This window comes from Pectinophora gossypiella, chromosome 19 (genome assembly GCF_024362695.1).
Source record: "Pectinophora gossypiella chromosome 19, ilPecGoss1.1, whole genome shotgun sequence".
Lineage (NCBI taxonomy): Eukaryota > Metazoa > Arthropoda > Insecta > Lepidoptera > Gelechiidae > Pectinophora > Pectinophora gossypiella.
The window spans coordinates 3,827,587-3,852,003 of NC_065422.1; the positions used below are offsets into that span (position 1 = coordinate 3,827,587).

Consider the following 24,417-nt stretch of genomic DNA (forward strand, 5'->3'; position numbering starts at 1 on the left):
CACTGCTGGGGCACGGGCCTTCCCTATGGATGGATAGGGAGATCGGGCCTTAAACCACCACGCGGGCCCAATGCGGATTGGTGGTTATTAACGACTGCTAATGCAGCCGGGACCAACGGCTTAACGTGCCTTCCGAAGCACGGAGACATGGCTCATTTTACTGTAATACTTAGACAATGCTGAATGTTAGTATTACTTATATTTAGACTTCTAACAAGTCTTAAGTTTTTCTACTTCTCTCGTGTGGGTTGTGAGGTACATTATCAACCTTCAGGGTTCGTAAGACCTAATGTTCTTTTAGTATCTAAACCCCCTTGTTTGGTTATAGTAGAGCCGTCAAAGGCTGATATGGCTCATGTAACGACTACATATTTAGGTACAACTAAATAGTACTTGGACCAATTTAAACTGCCTTCTAATATAACACCACACACACACACACACATACACACACACACACACACACACACACACACACACACATCAATTAAATTTCTTAGTTTAAAACTTAAACATGTATACATATAGGTAACTAATGTTAAGACATCCGGGAAGTTGTACATCTGGAGCACTGGTGATCCCGAAACACAGGCTCTGGCTTATCTCGGGCGCCAGTCTCCACTTGTACATACCCTTCAATTGTGCATTATTTTGTGAAACCCATTTATGTACATTGTGGAGAACAAATAAAAAGATCTTTATTATTATTATAACATAAGTGACTTTATCCCAACGAGGAACTTTCCAGGCTACGTTTCTCTAAGACAATATAGATGGCGCTGCCTCTAAAACAATTTCAATATCTCTGAAGCAATTTCTTCCTGGCGACCACTACCATCTGAAGTGGAATTCTCTGCCGTTTTCTGTATTTCCGAATGCATATGACCCGTGTGCTTTCAAGGCCAGAGTGAACAGACACCTTCTGGGCGAGCGCCGTCTTAGGCCTCGTCAATGCCTTCGGGCAAGTCTGGGGCCAAGAGCAAACCCATCATCATAAGCCCATAAACGTCCCCACTGCTGGGGCACGGGCCTTTCCTATGGATGGATAGGGAGATCGGGCCTTAAACCATCACGCGGGCCCAGTGCGGATTGATGGTTATTAACGACTGCTAATGCAGCCGGGACCAACGGCTTAACGTGCCTTCCGAAGCACGGAGGAGCTCGAGATGAGCAAACCCATCAAAGGTAAAAAAAAACTTGCCTGCGGAATGGTGTATGTGAAAGGATCTCATTGGGGTAGTCAGTGGTGTCTTTTCATCATATCCCTAGAATTATCCCGTTTTTCAAGGGGTCCGCTTACCTAACCTGAAGATTTGACAGGACCGGTTTTGTGCAGAATCGACTGCCTGTCTGATCTTCCAACCCACGAAGGGAAAACCAGCAAAATACAGGTTAGGTCACATACCTCTGAAAATGCATTTCTTGAGAATTTGGGTTGTCTAACGATGTTTTCTTTCACCGCTGAGTACGTGATAATCATTTATGATCCAAACGTTGATTCGAAAACAAATTCGACATACATTGGTTTAGGCCTATGCTGGGATTTGAACCTGCGACCTCAAAGTGAGAGGCATGCGTTCTGCCAACTGGGCTACCACGGCTCTTGACATCAGACGTACCTTTTGAAGAATAAAATTATATTTTTGAAAATACAAACTTATTTGCTGGCGACCACTACTGCTGCTGCTTTGCTGGAGAAGTGTGCCAGGATCAAAGCAAATGGAATTCTGTAGTCTCTGCTTACCCCGGTGGAAAATAGGCGTGAGTTTATGTATGTATGTACAAACTTATTTGCAGTCGGTTATGTCGTTGTATGGAAGCAATAGTTTGTTATCAACAAAGTCGACACCTCCCTTAGATTATCTTCGATAATTTTACGGCAGCTTGAACGGAACCTTCGGTACGCGAGTCGGATTTGTTTTTCTGACTGGCTTTTTTCCACTAGCAACACTATCCACATCGTAGGTACCATTACCTCGCTTGCTGATTTCCCCTTTGCCACAGACTCCACATATTTCGGGGTAAAGAACTACCGTGTTCTGAAAGGGGAACAAATAAAAAACACTTGGGTATCGGCTCCCGATCTTTGGCCATTTGCTAATCACTCCACCATACGGCTTTGTGGCGTTTTCTGGTAAAAGTTTGCTGTGGTACAGATGGAAAAAGATGTTTTGTCGATCCGATACACTCAGTGCGTGGTAGTACAATAAATACATTGAAAAAAGTTTTTAAACTTACGGAGATAATATCACATTTCTCACGAACGAACACGAACTGGAGGTCCGGGTTCGATTCCCGATGGGGACATTGTCGAAATCACTTTGTGAGACTGTCCTTTGTTTGGTAAGGACTTTTCAGGTTTGAATCACCTGATTGTCCGAAAAAGTAAGATGATTCCGTGCTTCAGAGGGCATGTTAAGCCGTTGGTTCCGGCTATTAGCCGTAAAAACACCTCCACCAACCCGCATTGGAGCAGCGTGGTGGAGTATGCTCCATACCCCCTCAGGTTGATTGAGGGGAGGCCTGTGCCCAGCAGTGGGACGTATATAGTCTGTTTATATTATGTTTATGTTAATATCACATTTACAGGAGCCGTGGTAGCTCAGTTGGAAGAACGTTTGACTCTCGATTTGAGGTCGGAGGTTCGAATCCAGCATAGGCTTAAAACCAATGATTTTCGAATTTGTTTTCGAATTCATGTTTGGATCATACATGATTATAACAAGCTCAGCGGTGAAGGAAAACATCGCGAGGAAACCCACACACCCGAGAAATGCATTTTGGAGGTATGTGACTCCCTTCGCGGGTTGGAAGGTCAGACAAACAGTCACTTCTGTATAAAACCGGACCTGTCAAATCTTCAGGTTAAGTAAGCGGACCCTGTCAAAAAGCGGGATAATGCTAAAGAGATGATGATGAATATTACGTTTATAGGCTCACGACGGTAATTGCAAATGAGACGGTGGGGTAACGTTCCGACGCCGCAACGGAGCTACAACGCACCGTGTGGCCTAGCTCTAATACCTTACCTTTCTCAACTCGTGCGGAGTCGTAAGCAGTATACCTTCTACCATTTGATTTTCAAATCGATATCTCGTAGTACCTGTAAATAAAAAAAAATATATATTATTATTTCATATCACGAGGTATTCTGTATCGGGCTGGTTTTCCTTTCGCGGGTTGGAAGGTCAGAGAGGCAGGCGATTCTGTAAAAAACCGGACCTAACAAATATCAAGTGTTAGGTAAGCGGACCCTGTGAAAAATGGGATAACGCTAGGGAGATCACGATCCAAGATATCTGCTCGGTATGACAATAGGCTCATCTCCTGTTACATTGGATTTAAACGTAGCTGGCGAGGACTGGGTTTCGGGACACCTTTGCCTATCCCTTTGGGGATACAAGCGTGATGTTATAAACAAAGCAAAGTGTGTGATGTTATGTTACTATTTAATTAATCAACGCAGCTCTACATGTTACATATTCATTGTGCTTCCCGTCAAAAAAAAACAGCTGAATGAATTAAAAAAAAATCTTTATTCCAGACAGTGTCCATATCAGTACATCATCATCAGCCGTACGACGCCCACTGCTGGGCATAGGCCTCCCCCAAGGATCTCCACGACGATCGGTCCCGCGCTACCCGCATCCAACGGCTTCCCGCGACCTTTACCAGATCGTCGGTCCACCTTGTAGCGCGCCTACCCACTGAGCGTCGTCCGACACGTGGTGGCCATTCCAGAGCCCATATCAGTACAGTAACAATCAATTAAATTATAATGAAATAAATTAAATATAATAATACAATTAAATAAATACAATTATTTTTTTAATTTAATACAATTGATTACATACACACAAATACAGTTACACACGCACTGTAAACACACGTGATCACCGGCCCCTCACACAATGCAAGAAAAAAAAAGCTTTCACGTTAAACAATCAACTCCGACAATAAATGTTTTGCATCAATTACGGCGGACAAAAATACGCTAATAACCAATTTACAAGTCATACGCAAAACTATCTCAAACTCACTTTCCAACGGCGATTGTCTCAAAAAGTGCACTTAAAATTGCATCTGTAATCATTTAGCAAAAATATGCTTTTGAGATTTACCGTGTGAATGCTGAGCGAGCCAATCGATTGAATGAGGATAATTTAAAAATAAATGTTAAAAAAAACGGGAACAAAGGAGCCGCCGCTTTGGTAAAATTCGCAGATTAACCCGGCATTCGATAAACCAATAACGCGTGCAGTATACTTCATTTGAAATGGTCAAATTGGTAGGTGACTTACATTGATCATTCAACAAATTTGGCAGGAATTCAGTTGTTTATGACATTTTATGACATATTTTTGCTTAACTATCTTTATACTTAATTTTAATCAATAATTTGCATTACTTTTATTGTATTTGGAAAAATGAGCGACAATTTAATTTCAGTGTCATTAGTATTTTTAAACTTGCGGTTAATTGACGTAATTAAAAAAAAACTTCTGCAAAAATAATAATAAAAAAAATTGTTTAATAAATCTAATGATCCTCTCTAGACACAAACCCTTTACAAACCTATTACGTAATTATTTAAAAAAATCTCACGGAAAAAAAATCAAACATAATGGCCAATACGCACCGCCATCGGTATACGAGACAAAGTGTCAAGATGAAAGAGGCCGCCAGCGATTGTCGCGGCATTGTATCGTCACTCGTTAGTCTGCATTATCGTACCAAGATTTATTTTAACGATTAACCTTGGTGGAACAAGGGACAGGCTTGCAGCGGATTGGCGGCTAAAGTAACGACCTCCGTGGTCCAGTGGTTGAGCGTTGGGCTCACGATCCGGAGGTCCCGGGTTCGATTCCCGGTGGGGACATATCACACAAAATAACTTTGTGGTTTCTATCTTGGTTAGGTTATTACAGGCTGATCACCTGATTGTCCGAAAGGCACTACTACGATTGTGCTTCGGAAGGCACTACTTACTCAGTTACTACTTACATCAGTAAGTAGTAGTTACATAAGCCATGTCACGGGGTTACATAGAACTGGAGGTTTAATAGGCCAAATTGGAGCAATTCATAAAAAAAAACAAAATTATTGCGTTTTGACATTTGTTCGCTGACACTTGACACTTACCTACATGAGCAAACGTCAAATTCCAAAATTTCTAGACGAATTGCTTCATTCAATGTGGTATTTTTAGAACCCCTGTTGTAAAAGTCATTTCGAATAGGGACGACGCAAATATTCCGATTTGTGACATTTAAAAGCAAAACTACAGTACTATACAATATGTATAATATCTAATTCCCGCGTCCGCATATGTTTTACACCTTAAACTTCTCCGTCGATTAACGCTTATAGCCGCAGTCATTAAACCACAATTGGGCCGAGAACAACCTTACAATTCCAGAATATGCCTGTATTGTTTTAATGGTACAATGCGATGAAATACCCATGTGGGTAATTAGGGAAATCTATCGCTATTCTGTCTGATATATTGCCTAAGTTTAAGAGAAGCCACACGGTCGTTGCCGCTCCGTTGCGTCGTCGTAATGCCATGATTACACCGTATTGCAACGACTCCGCGCGTTGTAGCATATCGTCTGACATATCCTTATGATTTAATGTAGAATGATATAAATTAAAGGATAAAGATTGAGGAGCTCGGTGGCGCAGCGGTTAACGCGCTCGGTCTGCGATTGTTGAAGTTAAGCAACTTTCGCAAAGGCCGGTCATAGGATGGGTAACCACAAAAAAAAAGTTTTCATCTCGTGCTCCTCCGTGCTTCTGTACGTTAAGCCGTTGGTCCCAGCTGCATTAGCAGTCGTTAATAACCATCAATCCGCACTGGGCCCGCGTGATTGTTTAAGGCCCGATCTCCCTATCCATCCATAGGGAAGGCCCGTGCCCCAGCAGTGGGGACGTTAATGGGCTGATGATGATGATAAAGCAACACAGCTGCGATGTCGCAACGGACCCACGACGCATCGTGTGGCGCTACCTTTATTGTACATGCCTTCTCGTTAAAGACGGCAGTCGTGATTTTATGTGTGTATTTTTTTTCGGTAGTTTGACATACATTAAAATTCCCGCGTTTCATGAATATTTTCCGTCGATTAACGCTTATAGCCACTATCATTAACCACAACCCCAGCGTATGCATATTGTTTTAACGTAACAATGCAATGAAATACCCACACTGGTAATTAGGGAAATCTATCGTTACCCTGACTGATTTATGGCCACAGGTTTATACAAGACGGTTTCTCTATTGCACAGAGAATGGAGGAAATGGGAGGTTGTATAGTAGAATCTTTAAGTATTTACGAGTTACTGGTTAACTACTTTGTTGATATTATTTACAGTACCGAGCTATTTTCTAAGCCCTTGTCCCTCAGCAATCATCGTATTTCAAAATACGAATGCTAATTTCCATGTTCATCAATGATTAGATTTATCGTGTATCAGAATTTGAATTTAGAACGAATAGTGAAACAAACAACAAAAAAGTTTTTAGCTTCTGAATTCAAATTCTGGGCTAATAAAGGATGAACATGGAAATTAGCATTCAATCGTCTCGATTCGAATTTCGAATGGAAAATACTATGATGGTTGAGAGACATTAATAAAGTAGGTTATCGCTAGTACAACAAATCTGTCCTGAGAAAGTACGATAATTATATCTATCCCTGGGTTTTGATCATTGTAGTATATTTATTTTATCTATTATACAAAAATATCAGAAAATATTATCGGAGCGCAAATCGACATGCATATGTACGTATTAAACAGATCATGCCGACGACGCAACGAACGGCCTGCCCGTGTGGTACCGCACTTACCCAGGGTCGACTTTATGGAGCATTAAATTAAATTATTACGTATTTGGCACTTTATACGATCACCAATGGAGTAATTTGTTTACGTCATGAAAAAGTTTAAAACCATCGCTTGCCTTATTTGTAACAATAGTACCATATTTCACATACAATGTAAGTTTATGTCCTGATTCGTGTTATTATCGGATAAATGGGTGTGGAGGTACGCTTTCACTTTGCAAGGAGTATTTTATTACCAAAAAAAAAAAATACCTAATTAAATAAAGTGTAAGAAAGGAACTTCTATGGTTTTTCTATATTATACGTTTTAAAGGCGTGTAATGATTTGGGTGTTAGTGAAATCGTAACGAAAACTTTGAGGGATGATTCAGATCATGATTCTGCGCAATATCTTTTCTGAGGCAAGTTGCAGCCACTGTTGATACAAAGTTCTAAGATGGATATGATGATGAACCTTATGGTGTCAAGGGATCACTATCGGCTAGCAATTGTCAATTACTTATGTTAAAAAGGCCACAAAGGTTGTCGGATTTTACGACAAGCCCATGAAGACAAGCAGCTGAACGTATTCTATGTCTATATTTATAAAGCTCAAAGAAAAGTCGTCTTAAAAACCTATCATGCCAACAACAGCATAACTCACAAATTCCAAATATTATCATTATAAACCAGTCTATTACCATATCGGATTTCATATAGCGTCAGCCACCATAGCTCAAACGCTTAATAACCATTAGTTTTACAATTTGTATGGTAAACATTGTACATGAAAGAAATTATTTAATTAAAGACCCCCTGTTGGTAATATTGATTATTCATTAGATTCCCTGTAACGCTCAGTAGGTGAACTTTAGTGGCCAGTTTTTGAAGATCTGGCTTAGCCAAGTTACACGATTATGACAATCGACATAATTGACATTGTTGGCTGTTCAGAGCCGGAGGATAGGAGTCCTAGTGCGGCTTTGAAAAGTCTACTCTGGGCGCCATCCCACTCGCGTCAGACAGAGTACTGCGGGGCGGAAGGCAAGAGGGAAACTACTACCCTATTCTTCCCTAAAAAAGTAGCATGGAGAATGCTACACCGACAAGAACGTGGCTTTTAAATTAGTGATATGTAATACATTGTAGATCTGCCGTAAATAGCGTTAACTACAAGTTCGGACCTAAGAGAAGTACTGAGGGTTCTCACTGATAAAATTTAAGACAAGAGGCCTGAGGTTGTCCAGTTGGGCTCGGCTCAGGGCGTTGTCTGAGAGGGAAAATAATTGAAAGAATTAATCGACCCTAGTGGTTCGATAACGATAAGCGCTGATTAAGGGATATCGTCGACCACGCCGACGGGGTCGGTATCGGGGTCCTGAACAATCAACAGTGATGGTGTTAAATGTATGGGATTGACATAAGGTGACATGTCAATTCCGAACGAAGATGCTAATGACTGTACTGTAATAAAACTACCAATTGTTACGTAATTATGAAGTCTACAGAGACCAAAATATATTAGTCGAAATAACAATTCCCATACTATCACGAATGTTTTAAACAGCGTAATTTGTCGCCTTTCTCACGTTAAACATGAGTCGACGGGTGGTATGGAGGCTGATATATGTAAATTTATCATATTCAAATCATTATTTAATTTTAAACAAGAATTTCTTTGTTGATTAAAAAGTAAGAGATTAAGATTTGTATAAATGTGTTGTTTATTTTCATTTTGGGGAATTCCTTGTGTGAGTTTGGTCATAGTTTAGCTTATTTTAGGAGTATCCTGTTCGCTATTTAGGTAATATAATGCTGAACGAACAAACTGACTGGGGTCTTAATCATCATCTCCCTAGCGTTTTCCCGTTTCACGGCGTCCGCTTACCTAACCAGAAGATTTGACAGGTCCGTTTTTTAACAGAAACGTCTGTCTGACCTTCCAACCCACCTAAAGAAACCCGGCCCAATAGTAGGTTACGTCACATACCTCCGAAACGCATTTTTGGAAATGTGGGTTCCTCATGACATTTTCTTTCAACGCTAAGCGCGTGATAACCAATTATGATCCAAACATTCGAAATCAAATTCGAAAATCATTGGTTTAAGCCCGTGTTAGGATTCAAACCTGCGCCCTAACAATGGGGGTCAAACGTTCTTGCAACTGGGCTACCACTCCTAAATAACAGATACGAGTTCACGGGTTCAAATCGCAGCTGTAACCACTGAATTCAACTTTATGCGATTGAATTCATATTTGAACCATAGACAATTCATATGTTAAGTGATTTTCAGGATTTGTGGCCGGCTTACTTAACCATATCAGGATTTAGCCTTAACACTAGCTACAACTTGTTTCTGAATTCTAGTGAATTAATATGTCTCTGTAATAATTTCCAGTGTTAGGAACTCTTTAGCGCGAATTTATCTACCTAACTCCTTTTTGAAAACGTCAATACAGCGTGTTCCACGCTGACAACTTTCAAAAATCTATTTCCTGTCTGGACGCCCTTCCGGTGATGGCGTCGTGCCGTATCCGGTCATTTTCCAATGCCATTATCTTCTCGAAGGGAGAGAAAGGTAAATTGTTTAGGACCTAGACGCGTTTTACTCGACCTGTACAGGATCGTCCATTTGAACATACATACAGAGGGGTAGGCAGAGACTACGAAATTTCTCTAACTACGATCCTGACACACCACGTTCGCTTCTTCCACTCTCATCAAAGACTTCACGCATGCTCACCAGACATCATTTAAATAAACCAAATCAAAATCCATGATAGCCTTGTTCGGAGAACGTGAGACTGATACCGTTCTGTCCCTGGTTCAAATCCCGGCTCACGGCCTCCGTGGTCCAGTGGTTGAGCGTTGGGTTCACTATCCGGAGGTCCTGGGTTCGAATCCCGGTGAGGACATATCACAAAAATCACTTTGTGATCCCTAGTTTGGTTAGGACATTAAATGCTGATCACCTGATTGTCCGAAAGTAAGCCGACTCTTGCTTCGGAAGGCACGTTAAGCCGTTAGTCCCGGTTACTACTTACTGATGTAAGTACGTAGTCATTACATGAGTCATGTCAGGGGCCTTTGGCGGCTCATTAGTAACCCTGACACCAGGGCTGATGAGGTTGGTAATCCACCTCACAACCCACATGGTAGAATAAGATATCACGGCTCAGGTTCTAAACCACTGAATTCGACTTCATGAGTCTGAATTTCCCACCGGGGTAAGCAGAGGCTATGGAATTCCATTTTGCTTCGATGTTGACACTTCTCTTGCTTCCTCCACATACATCGTTTTATACACGCACGACGGTACAGAGTAGATCGTACTGAACTTTTTCTAAGGACATCTCCAAAAAGATCAATGTACGTGCTTCTATATCTTTCTCTGCCAGGCTTACCACTAACCTTCGCTTTATATACCGCTTTCGTTATCCTATTATCCTTCATCCGCTCTACGTGTCCAAAAAAACTTAACATTCCCTTCTCAATCTTTGTCACTATATCGTCTTTTACACCACATCTCTTTTATCGATATTTATATTAAACAATTTACGATAATTCCTAAGAAAGTACAGGAAAACTTATTTTTTATAGCTTGATACTCTTGCATTAATGTAGGTACAGTCTACCTGAGCATTTAGTTTTATCTATTCTATAGCTTTAATAGCGTATTAAAACCTGTAATTTATGTTATACTAAGGTATCTAGTAAGCGATATTGTTGAGTAATTAAGAATGCATAATTTATTAAATGAAACCTTCGTAAAAATTAATTATTAAATGAAAATCTTAATTTTTTTTCAATTAAGTGAAGGTGTATAGCAACAGTAACGAACTCTGTGTCCAGTGGGTGAGCGTTGGGCTCATGATCCGAAGGTCCTAGGTTCGAATCCCAGTGGGGACATATCATATTTTTGGTTAGGACATTACAGGCTGATTACCTGTATGTCCGAAAGTGAGATGATCCGTGCTTCGTAAGCACGTTAAGCCGTTGGTTCTGATAACTACTTACTGATGTGACGTGGTCGTTACATGAGCCATATGAAGGGTCTTTGGCTTCTCAATGACCAGGGTTGATGAGGTTGGTAATCCACCTCACAACCCACACGAGAGAAGTAGAAGAATTGTTGTGAATTGGATATATCCTTAGAAAAGATTCAGTAAGTTCTACTTTGAATCAGCGTGCGTGTATGAAACGATTGATGAAATTGGAGGAAGCTGGTATGTCAGGATCGAAGCAATTGGAATCCCATAGTCTCTGCTTACCCCGGTGGGAAATAGGAGTGAGTTTACGTATGTATTTTTTTTACTTTTGATGGGTTTGCTCTTGGCCCCAGACTTGCCAGAAGACATTGACGAGGCCCAAGATGGAGCTCGTCCAGAAGGTGCCTATTCATTACGTATGTACTATGAATTGTGCATGCCACTACACTTAAACTCCACAACTCCACAACACTAAATTCAAGCACAGTAAACAATTTCTAAAATTACATAGAACACAATAATCTTGGTGATTTTGAATACATATATAAAAATTTACATATAAATAACAATACCCGTAAGATACTAGCAAATGTCTTGCTATTTTCTCTTCGGATTAGCATATCCGTTATTTTTGGTGTATAATAAAAGACAGGTACTAGTTGTAACCGGACTTTACTCTAACGCGCATACAGTCAAGAGAAGCTCACGCATCGAAGCATTATAAACTGCATTGTCCTCTCTTTGATCAGTCGTTCGATGCGCCCCCGCCTCGACTCTGCCACACCGTCATCACGACTCCGCTGCGCCCCCGCCTCGACTCCGCTGCGCCCCCGCCTCGACTCCGCTGCGCCCCCGCCTCGACTACGCTGCGCCCCCGCACCGACTACGCTGCGCCCCCGCCTTGACTCCGCCGCGCCCCCGCCTAGACTCCGCCGCACGCTCGCCTGGATTCCACCGTACCCTCACCTCTACTTCGCCGCAACCTCCGTCTCAACTTTCGTGTGTCCTAACCTCACTAAAAAAATCTATTCGGTATTCTTTATTTGCATACTATCCTGGTGTACAAGTTAGTATGAGTTTCACATCACAGACGTTTTCAGGCACAACAAAATAGAATGAGTAGGTTAAGATGTAATTAAATGTGATTTTTGTGTGTTCTAACACAAAATTACATACCTACCTACCTACTTAAGACCTTATTACAAAAGACTTAAGATAAACGAGGTTTAAATTTATAATTCGCGTCATGAAAGAAGTGGACGTATTTTAATGTAAATAATGTTCTTACCCAATATACCTATCTCACCTCACTACCTCATTGGTGGTTTAGGCGTGAAAAGGAAAACAGACAAACAGACAAAGTTACTTTCGCATTTATGATATTTCTGTGGATTCTTGTTTAGAAAACATAATATTTTATGCAAACTACCGGCATAGTTGCCAAGGCCAGAGACAGTGAAGTATGAGGTCAAGGTTAAATGTTTATTAGGACATCAAACGATGATGAATTATGAGTGTTGTGGGGGTGAGAATCGAGTTGTATGATGTGTGGCTTTTAGTTCAATAAAATAGAGTTAAAAACTTGTGAGAATATTTGGTGGACTTTAATTGAATTTTCTTACGTACGTACCCACACGTAAAAAAAATAAACTTAATTAAAAACATAATTTTTAAGTGAGGTCATTCATCTCTACTTACCCCGGTGGGAAATATGCGTGAGTTAATGTATGTATGTTGAAAATATTTTTGACATGTCAATAAGAGAAAAAGTTAAACATGTACTTTGTTTAGTACTATACTAGCGACCCGCCCCGGCATCGCTCGGGTACAATGCTGAGGAAAAAATGAAATTATTTACGACATCACATTAAAAACCTCAAAAATAACAGTATTTCTTCACTTTTTAATGGATGTTATTATACATATATAAACCTTCCTCTTGAATCACTCTAAAAAAACGCATCAATATCCGTTGCGTAGTTTTAAAGATTTAAGCGTACATAGTGATATCATCATCATCAGCCCATTAACGTCCCCACTGCTGGGGCACGGGCCTTTCCTATGGATGGATAGGGAGATCGGGCCTTAAACCACCACGCGGGCCCAGTGCGGATTGGTGGTTATTAACGACTGCTAATGCAGCCGGGACCAACGGCTTAACGTGCCTTCCGAAGCACGGAGGAGCTCGAGATGAAACTTTTTTTTTGTGGTCACCCATCCTATGACCGGCCTTTGCGAAAGTTACTTAACTTCAATCGCAGACCAAGCGCGTTTACCGCTGCGCCACCGAGTGATATAGGGACAGAAAAAGCGACTTTGTTTTATACTATGTAGTGATATTATAATACATTGTATTGTAAACTTCACTATTCTAAATAATTCATGAAAGAGGCACATGTAACCATTTCTCTCATCGTTCAAAAACTATTATACTCCGCGTTTCTAAAGAAACGGTCATAAATATTTAACTATCAGCTGAACAAAATATAACATTGATAGATGGCCGTATCTCCTACAGTTTTCCAATTTACCGACTATAAAAGAAGCACTTTAAAAGTATGACAAATTATTTTTTTATCTATACAAAAACACCTAGAATCAATATCTTGAGGTCACTAAATTCAAAAGGTCAGCAGTGTTATGCATAAATAAATGTTTAATAGTCATTTACGGAATACCTCAAAATCTATTAGGTATGCACATTTCTCGGAATGCGACGGTCCGCGTGAGGTACCTTTCCGGCGGGGGTGTACCAAAATGCTTGTCATTCTTGGCCTTAGCCAAGATTAAAACTATTTTGACAATCGTAAGGTTCATCATATCCATCTTTGGACTTCGTATCAACAGTGGCTGCAAGTTGTCTTTGATTACTTGTGGCTCTGCCCACCCCATTAGGGATTACGGGCGTGAGTTTATGTATGTGTATGTATTTTGACAATCGACAGTGACAGTAATAAAAATGTATGGGATTGACATAAGGTGATATGTCAATCCCATACAATTTTATCACTGTCACTGTCGATTGTAATAATCACACAATCGACAGTGTAATTGAATAAAATGATTAGGATTTACATAACGTGACAACTCCATCCCATATTTTATATTAGATCGATTTTCGTAATATTATATTTGTTATCAACACATAATAGGTAAATACTTATTATAATTATGTATCTGAACACAAGATGGTGTGAAAATTGTAGCCAGGAAAAGGCGGGCTGAGTCGCTAGTTCACAACAATATCATGTGTCTGTTTGTGTGTGTGTGTATGTTAACATAGTTATAGCAGACAGCTGGGCGCGGAATGAGCCTGTGAATATTTCAAACGCAATCTCAACTCGATGCCCAGTAAAGTTCCTATTGTTCTCTTCTGATGGCGTATGATCTGTTGCTCTACATGTCATTATTGAGGTATTTTATTAATATCATTATTAAGATTTAGTATCTATCTATCTGACTTGATCTAGAAGCTAAGTGATATTAAATTTTGGTAAAATATAATTTTAATTTGTTATTTTTGTTTCAATGCTTCCGGTGGACTGGGAAGGGAATTCGTTACGTATAAGTATCCAAACGATTTTTAATATAATAATTTTAAATAAAACATTATAAAATATAACTTGTGCTTCTATGCTGGGAGAGAATAAAAACATATAAGACGTTTCGCTACTTATGTTCTCGGTCAAGTAGTAAAAACCCACATTAGGATGGTATCTTTTCTAATCAATTATCAATTATCATTGCTGGCATAGTTTTGTACACCTGTTGCTTTATGGTTTATCATAATCCTTCTTAATACTTCCATATATATACAATAGGAGTTACAAGGTGTCTTCTAAGTACTATTGATTTCTTGTAACAGTTTTCAAACGGCAACACTGATTATTTTTTAAGTCCTATTTTAGTTTTGGCTCAGATGGCATTAACAACAAGGCCAGACAAATGGAGGACAATGAGGGCTCTCACTCGGTTCAGGGTGTCATCTGCGAGGTTTCAATGACCGATGCGAGGTATGTAAAATAATTTGTTATTAAAAATTAAAATTCCGAAATAGAGCATCTTACCGTGCTAAACGCTCCCAAGTCAACAACTTGTCACAGCGTTGGTTGAAAACAAACAACAATGGACTTTCCATACAATATCCTTTGTCAACCTTTTTATCAGACCGCCGGCACACAGAGGGGAAGGAGTCGAAGTGTTGCCAACAAAATAATATTTTTTTACCAATTACGTTAAACATGCTAGCAATAAGTTATTAATTATCTACAGCGTAATTTTCACTAACATAGTTTGTTGTCGACTATTATGTAGACTGCCATACGGCTCACCTGGTGAAGCTTAGGTACTTAGTTCATTCTGTAGATTTACTTCCCTGATTAGGAACACAGTCGTGAACTTATGTCATTTAAGGAACTTACTACCTACGTTGGTCTAATAGAAAGCTCGGTGAGGTGTGGGTACTCAGTTCCTCTTGGGATGGATGTACCTCTGACTACCCCAATTGGAATATAGTCGTGAGCTTATGTATGTATGTAACTATATCATTCCACCACGTCGTTCCTTTGCTATTTTATGTGGGTTTGATAATCAAGTGTTCTGTCTGAAATGTCCTAATAATACTAGGGATCACAATAATAATATGATTTTTTTGGTATTTCCCCACCGGTAATTGAACCCCACATCACGTTACATATCCTAATTTTATTTTAAGTAATGTTTGTAATTTTATTTTAAGTTCAAATCAAATCAAATCAAAATCTTTATTTGTGAATACAGGTATACAAAAGGTGTTACATAAAGTTATTACAATCTCTGTATTCAGCCTGTTAGTAGGCATACAAATAGTGGCTTATTATTTAAGTATATTATCTTCTTGTTATTCAATATCTCCTATACTTAAAGGTTGCCTGGAAGAGATTGCTACTTAGCAATAAGGCCGCCTATTGTACTAATTCTATTTCTCTTTTGTTTTGTATTTTGTTTTTTCCTGTTTGTGCAATAAAGTATTTGTTATGTTATGTTATGTACTTACTATTAAATTCAACAATTTATACAATAGGATTTTAAGCAGAGATGTCAATTTAAAGCTAAAGATACAAGTATATTATATAAGACTATTATCCGTTAGGGGATAGTTGTATATACCTGTATTTTTTTATCCTACGTATGACTTAAAATTAAATTTGATGGTGTGTACAAGAATCGTTAGGCTCACGATCTGGAGGTCCGGCTTCGATTCCCGATGGAGACATTGTCGAAATCACTTTGTGAGATTGTCCTTTGTTTGGTAAGGATTTGAAGCACCTGATTGTCTGAAAAAATAAGATAATTCCGTGCTTTGGAAGGCATCGTTGGTCCCGGCTGTCAGCCGTAAAGATACCTCCACCAACCCTCTGTGGGGCAGCATGGTGGAGTATGTTCCATACCCTCTCCTGTTGATTGAGGGGAGGCCTGTGCCCAGCAGTGGGACGTTTTTAGGCTGTTTATGATTATGTACGGGAATCATCAACACTAATGCTCCAATCACTAGAGTACGTAGGGCCTATGGCGGCTCAATAATAACCCTGGCACCAGGGTTGATGGGGTTGGTAATCCACCTCACAACCCACACGATAGAAGAAGACTAGACTACGGAGGTCTCAATAATTAAAACTATTGATTAACTAATAATTAAATAAATGTGCAATTACAGTTTTGTCCTGTTGAACAGGCGGAGAGGGTATATATATATCCGCCTGTTCAACAGGACCAAAACCTATGTTTGTTAAAATATTTAGTTCTCATGGTAAGTGACTATGTATAGTTTTTTTTATGAGAATAAAGCTCTTTAAACTGAAATAATTAAAACACAATAATTAGAGTGACTGGCAAAATTATAATTGTCATTATCAAACGTCAAATAAATAAATCAGCTGGCTCTTTTCGTAAAGTAACTAGATCAAGGCCGAAAGAGTACAGCATATGAGCATAGCAAATAGAAATCTAGTATATTAGCATAATCTTTATTTAATTGTTTCAAGCGGGTACAATAATATATCATGGAGTTATTAAGGTTAATTTCGCAATGAATGACCATCTGGTTATGTAGCTACGCCCTGGGTAAGTGGAGTTTTTGTATCTACAAGCCGCTATTTTCACAATCATAATACAATATTATTATAAAATGTAATATTTAATATATCCCATAACCAAAGGTTGCCTGGAAGAGATTGCTATTTAGCAATGAGGCCGCCTATTGTACTCGTCTGATCCTCTTTTGTTTTTCCCGTGTGTGCAATAAAGTATTTGTTTAGTTATGTGACGGACGACGAATATCTATACAAAACTAATGAATAATTATAATGTATGTTCATTGAAATGGTAATGCTTCCGTGAAAATAAAAGTTACATCAAAAAATATTTAAATAACGATATGTTTTGTCGTTACATCTCCGCCTAAAACTACTGCAGCTTCTCGACCATATAGCCGACGAAAAGTAGCTGCGAGAAAAACCTTAGCACAGGGTCCTAGACGAGAGAGAGACTTTACTATAAGAAAAGGAGCAAATGGAATTCCATAGTCTCTTCTTACCCCGACTATATCCCAATTGGGGTAGTCAGAGGTACATCCATCGCAAGATGAACTTAGTACCCACACCTCACCGAGCTTTCTGTATATATAAAATTACCATCGTAAAATAACATACAAAACTTGGACATTACATTACGGCTCTATTTCGTAATGTACCTTTACATTAAGTCCATACAAATGTTAGCATTAAGCAAAGGCATTCCCAAATAAATTGTTCACACAATAGGGCCTTAGAAGCCCTGTGCCACTCCAGGTCAGAACTGGCGCAAGCATTCGAGTACCTAGTGGACTCAAGTGCACATTGTTACAATCCCAATACACCTAAAACCACATCTCTACTAATCCCAACAACCCAAACCCCACCTAAAAGCTTTAAGGCTAAAGCTCGATTTGCTAAGGCTAAAATACTGGCGGTTAAGATGTTTAACGTTGGAATGAGACCATTGTTGCGAAAAATTGATTTACGTACTACACTGGTTAGTATAGCGACATAATGGATATATGTTTGTGGTTAGGTAGCTTCGTAAATGTGCAAGTTTATCCGGCCATACAATGAGAGGCACAATTTCATGCACAAAAACAATGTGAACAAAAAGGAAATAATATTACTTGTGTACATACATACGATCAAGCCTATTTCCCATTGGAGTAGGCAGAGACGACATACTTTCACTTATTACTATCCCCTGGTCCACTTTTGCTTATACCACTCTCATCACAAGCTAATAGACTAATATATACACATAAAAGATTAAGCGAGCCCTGTGCCCAACAGTTGGACGTATATAGGCTGTTTTTTTTACGTTAGATAAAAAAAAATATTATAAAGATAATAAAGGCTTAATCTGCCCTCGCTACGTTACATGACAATTACTGCGACAAAGATATATTATAAAATGCTATTTTTAAACAATCAATCACATTTTTCTTCTGGACTAATTTTCAAATTGAATTAGAAACAAGAATTTCTTACATGACATAGAGAAGGTTTGATTAAAAAAAACACGTGCACTTTATATGTCTTATTGAGATTTAAGGCAGGGTAAGGTAGATAAATCTTCTAAACATTTAACTTTTTTACGAAAATATTGTTTTTCATGTTTCCACGTGATTATTCACAATTGAACCAATTTATTAACCAAAGAGTAATCATTCATTACACAACTTAATAATTACCTAAAGTACATGCTATGATGGCCGTTTTGATATAATAAACTTAATACAGCAATTCACTCGGTGAATTACGGTTATATATTAATAAGAAACTTAATGAACACAATAAAGTACAGCTATTTGCCCCTTTAACGTTGTTATTAATTAATGTGAAACTTGATGAGCGGGACACAACGTCAACGGCCATAATAGAGTGCCGGTATTTTAGTGATTACACCGTTTCTATATCAGTACATTCGAGCGGTTCGATTTAATATTATATTGTCGTCGCAAGATATATTTATGCCTTGTTGGACACAGGTGTTGGTAAAGGCTTCTATTTTTTAGAAAGTGAACTGTCAAGATTCCTTGTTAATCTTGTTATTCTCTAATATTATACTTTGCGGGTTTAAAAGTTGTAATTTTGTTAAATGAAGTGACCAGCCAAGTTGCAAACGATTACGAAAAGAGACAGTTTAAGTGACAAGATTGCCACTTAAACTGCCTGCCTGGTGCCTTTGGCGGTTCAATAATAACCCTGACACCAGAGTTGATGGGGTTAGTAGTCACCTCACAACCCACACGATAGAAGAAGAAGAAGAGTGACAAGATTTTTTTTTGTTTATAGGTTGATATGATTTTTTTTTAAATTTATATAATTATTATCATTTAAACATTACATAGTTAGGTAAACCACAATACGGCTTGTCTCGGTACCAGTCTCCTCCGTTCGTCATTCAAACAGCAGTAAATTTTATTATCTAAAAAGCGTCGATTCCATATTCAAGTATTTTTACTATCACAGTAGTACACTATCACAGTCGATTTTCATAATGAAATTCGATTTATTAATGAAAATTCATAGATTTTTGCAACTTGGCTAAGGCCGCAGGCCAGTTGCTAAAAAATACGAAAAGCGACAATTTCAGGGATAAAAATGTATGGGATTGACATATCATCTTATTGTCAAACCTATACATTTCGATTATATTAACGTCTGTGTGATTATGATAATCGACAGTGATAGTGATAAAAGTGTATGAGATTGACATAAGGTGACAAAAGGTCAATGACATGTCAATTCCATACATTTTTATCACTGTAAACTGTCGTTTTTCGTAATTGTTTGCACATTGGTTAATGCTCCGGAGAATTTCTGGTTGGATTAATTATCCTACTTCAAATATTGTTCTAATTAAACACTGTTCAAAAAATATAATGAGAGCTATAGCGCTCGATATTTGTGCGGCCAAGTAGTGAGTGATATACGTGGCAAGTCTGCAATAAGTCACTTCAAAAACGCTTTTAAAAAAATATATTTTTATGTATAGAATTGCAAAATAACAAATAAAGTCAGCGGTTATACTCTTTTTGCCCATCATCTCCCTAATATTATCCCGCTTTCACAGGGTCCGCTTACCTAACCTGAACATTTGACAGGTCCGGTTTTTTACAGAAGCGACTGCCTGTCTGACCTTCCAACCCGCGAAGGGAAAACCAGCTCAATACAGATTAGGTCACATACCTCCGAAAATGCATTTCTGGGGAATATGGGTTTCTTTACGATGTTTTACTTCACCGTTGAGCACGTGATAATCATTTATGATCCAAACATGAATTCGAAAACAAATCGTCAATCATTGGTTTAGGCCTGTGCTAGATTCGAACCTGCGACCTCAAAGTAAGAGGCAAGCGTTCTACCAACTGGGCAACCACGGCTTTTTAAACTCTTTTTGCCCAATTGCTGCTATATTAACTCTGTTTATAAGTAGTTCGTTTTCGAAGAAACGTTGTAAAAAAGTAGTAAGCGCTTACTATAGATACTATTTACCACTGAGGCACAAACGCTAACCGCTACAAATTATAAACAGCATTACTTTTATCCCAATACAAAGATAACAATCCATTTTTAATTTATTCACAAGTCGAAATAATCGATCACTCAGGCGCCTCTCTAGCATGGCATGATCGATGGTTTGTCGCCTCGATACAACTCGGATAATTAATCGACTATCGAACGTCGACTATGCACTATCGATTCGATTATAAAAGAGTGGCGTAATTGTTCTACAATTATTTGGATTATAAAAATCGATTTAAAGTAAAAGCTTTGTTTGTTTTGAATGATTTTGTAAGTCTATCATGGACTTGGCAGAATCATAATTATAATGCAGTTGTACTTAGTAATGCTAAAGGGTGGGCAGAGCCACAAATAATCAAAAACAAGTTGCAGCAACTGTTGATACATAGTCCAAATACGGTTATGATGAACCTTATGGCGACAAGGAATCAGCCGATCGCCCATAACAATTAGTTAATCATGTAAGAATAGTCGCAATCCTTTTCGTCGGATTTCACGACATTGTCATGTCTGGGAAAAGAAGCACATGCAGCATACACTCTTTTAGGACAAACATTTTGGGCGTACATAATTATTTATTGTACAGTCAAAGAGAAAAAGTGCAGTCACTGACCCCAGCGAATTATTTGTAAACAGTGGTGAAGTTATAAAGCATTAGTTGTCATAATTATAAAATTTATGTTTTTATAGGTGTTTTTGGTGTATTACAGAAACGAGATGTAACCAGGAGGTCTTATGTGCAACCAGTTAATTTATTACTTTGCAAGAAACTAATCGTACCTATGATTCGAGTTACTTAAATTAAATCATTCATATTCTGTAACAAGAAATATTATCACAATCAATTATTACTGTGCCTTAGGAAACAACAGAATTGAAATAATCACAATAAACTTTCTAAACTCATTTATTAGGGAAGTTACGAAACAGTTAATTCAATTAGTCGAATCACCATAAACAGTTATGAATTAAAGTGATTGTTTCTCAATAGCTACTGTGAGTTCCCACAATAAATTATATTCGAGATGTAGAACGACTTGTTAGAACTGGATTTGTTTCAAGGTGATCGGTTTGTTTGCGAAATTACGACTGGCGTGGTAAAAATGGACATGAGATGTCCGGACAGGCATTGAATGCCATCCTGGGCAAATCTACATTATACATTACATGAAATGATAAAATGGCATGAAAATAACATTTATTCACTTATTATACAATACCATAACTCTTCATTCCACTTAAATCACATTAAAAATACATTAGTGTTAGGCTAAATAGATCGTTGACAGTTATAAGACATTTTTCTATAAATGGCAACACAAGAATGGGGTTGTCAAATCGGACGGATTGATACACGCTCTCTTCTGTTGGGGACCTTGTCGACATCGGACGTGTTTACCAAGTTAAGTGTTACTTTCTTGATACCAGAATAAATAAGTGTGATTACTGTTCTTCCGTATTCTTACTACATTAGTATTATAATTAAATTGGTAGTACAACAGGTGGCCTTACTGCTAAGGTAGCAATCTCTTCCAGGCAACCTTTAGTATAGGATATGAATTTAATGAAAAGTGTACTTAATTACATAAATACAGAAAATGAGCCTTCCCACTAAGTAAAATGAATTTACTTTTCTTGTGAAATACGTAATGAAGTAAACTCCAACACGTGCCCTTCGAAGCGTGGAATCATCTAACATTTTCGGAGAATCAGGAGATTCAAGTCACTTATGTCCTTACCAAACAAAGTCCACAGACAGTCTCATAAAGTGATTTCAACAATGACAGCGGAAATCAAATACGGACTTCCAGATCGTGAGCCCAAAGCTCTAATCACTAAAACATGCAGGCTGTTTTCAACGTCATTTTATTGAGCCTCCGAAAGCCAACAAAAAAAACCCTTAAACCAAGGTTGATGAGGTTGGTAATTCACCTCATAACCCACACGATAGAAGAAGAACATGGTTTTATGATCATCTCCCTAGCGTTATCCGATTTTCACAGGGTCCGCTTACCTAACCTGAAGATATGACAGGTCAGGTTTTTACAGAAGCGACTGCCTGTCTGACCTAACCCGCGAAGGGAAAGCCACCCCAATACAACGCATTTCTCGAGAATGTGGGTTTCCTCACGATGTTTTCCTTCATCGCTGAACACGTGATAATCACCACGGCTCCTAACACACTAACGAAAACGCTTAAAAAATTAAGCACACATAATAATTTCTCCACCTACATCTGTGACTCAAGCTTAAACTATTTACTCTGATATCTGGGCTAAACTAATTTGCGAACGCTACAATGACCGTTAGAGGCCATTTGATATGCAAATGGAGTATGTACCGAGATTCGCAATACGCCCACTTCTGGGCACGGTTGGGAAATCACAAAACAATCGATCGAATGTCTACCTGCTCTTAGATAACTGGTTTTTTATTCGGTGCGTAGAGTTATTGAAGGTATAGAGGAGACAGTAAGTATTTATTATTGTACTTACACATAGTCTAGTTAACAGATTAAAGAAAAGGTTAACGTCGTGTCTTACAGGGAAGTCAAGGAATTGGCCTTTGATAGACTTGAATAGAAAATGCTGCACCGACAAGAGCGTGGCTCTTAAATTGATGATGATGAGTCTAGTTAACAACGACAAAAAATATCTACAAAAGTTGGGCTTATCTATAAGAGAGCTCTTCCAGCCAACTGCGCATGGTGCGAACGGCTTAACGTGCCTTCCGAAGCACGGATTATCTTACTTTCGAACTATCGGGTGATCAGACTGTGATATCCTAACCAAACTAGTGATCATACAGCGATATTTGTGATATGTTTCGATCAGGATTCGAACCCAGGATCTCAGCCAATGCACGTGATTATATAAATGAATTAATATTTTTACACTTATTGCAGTTATAACCGCCGATTATACTCGTCTTGTCACTTTTCTAATTGTTTTTAGTGTTATGTTTATATGTGCAATAAAGCGTTTTTGTATTGTATTGTATTGTATTAAATTCGCTCAAAACTCTCGATAGGTAAGGAGCCGTGCGCTAATCGATTTTGGCAGATATCAATATAATATAGTTCTAAAACTAGCTCTATCTCTTTCTTGCACTTATCGTAAGTAAAGGACATCATTATTTTAGAGCTATCAAACTAAATTAAATTTAAGTTTCGTCCGTCAGAATTAAATATACTTTATTGCACTTAACAACTAGTTACATCACAAACAAGAAATGGACGTTTACAAGGGTGGACTTATAAAGGTTATTAAATTTATTGCCGTGTCTAATACACTACTCGCTCTACTCAAACGGAAAGTGAACCAACTCAATCGCCCGCAATCTTCCTAATTGATCGTTATGATTAATTTATTTATTGGTCTAGTATTACTCTGTGGTTCACTATAGTTTCACTGTTTGTTGAGTAAAATATAATTAATATTGTAGATCTGCATCCAAATGGAAAAAAAATAATGGAATGGAGCAAATGGAATTCTATAGTCTCTGCTTACCTCGGTGGAAAATAGGCGTGAGTTTATGTATGTGTATGTATGTACGGTCACGAGCATTAATATATATACACTTTGGTACCATGTCGCATTAACTTTTTTGACAAATGGAACTGTAAGTCTCACTAAATGTCAAATATGTTAGTGCGACACAGTCCTAAAGTGGGTACATTGTATTGCTCATGGCTGTATCTGTATCCACTGATTTTTCTCTAGGTCGAAAACATTACAAGAGTCACAAGTAAAAAAAAAAATCACCGTTTTTATTCGTTACTGTGTCACTAACACTCTGGCTATTTGTACAGTCATGAGGAATATCATGTACCAACTTTAGAACCCTGTCGCACTATCATATTTGATATTTAATGAGACTTACCGTTTTACTTTGTTTTAAAAAAATTATTACTATAATCCGCAAAATTATTACACGTGTAAGCAAATACTGACAGTTTGGCTAAAACAACAGAACTATGACAAGGTTGAAAATTTGTTTGTGACAGTAAAAT

At 38.3% G+C, this 24,417-nt stretch overlaps 1 protein-coding gene across 2 annotated transcripts in view; it reads right to left on the bottom strand.

The window, feature by feature from the left end:
• The window catches only part of LOC126375491 (transcription factor SOX-5), a 414,266-nt gene that overhangs the window by 274,814 nt on the left and 115,035 nt on the right, over positions 1–24,417 (bottom strand). Inside the window, exon 1 of one of the 2 annotated variants that reach the window (XM_050022447.1) lies at positions 3,030–3,103. The exons of the other annotated variant lie outside the window; for it this stretch is intronic. The gene's annotated coding sequence lies outside the window, so the exon portion shown is untranslated. Of the gene's footprint in view, positions 1–3,029; positions 3,104–24,417 lie in introns of those variants that run through there. 2 annotated transcript variants of the gene reach the window in all.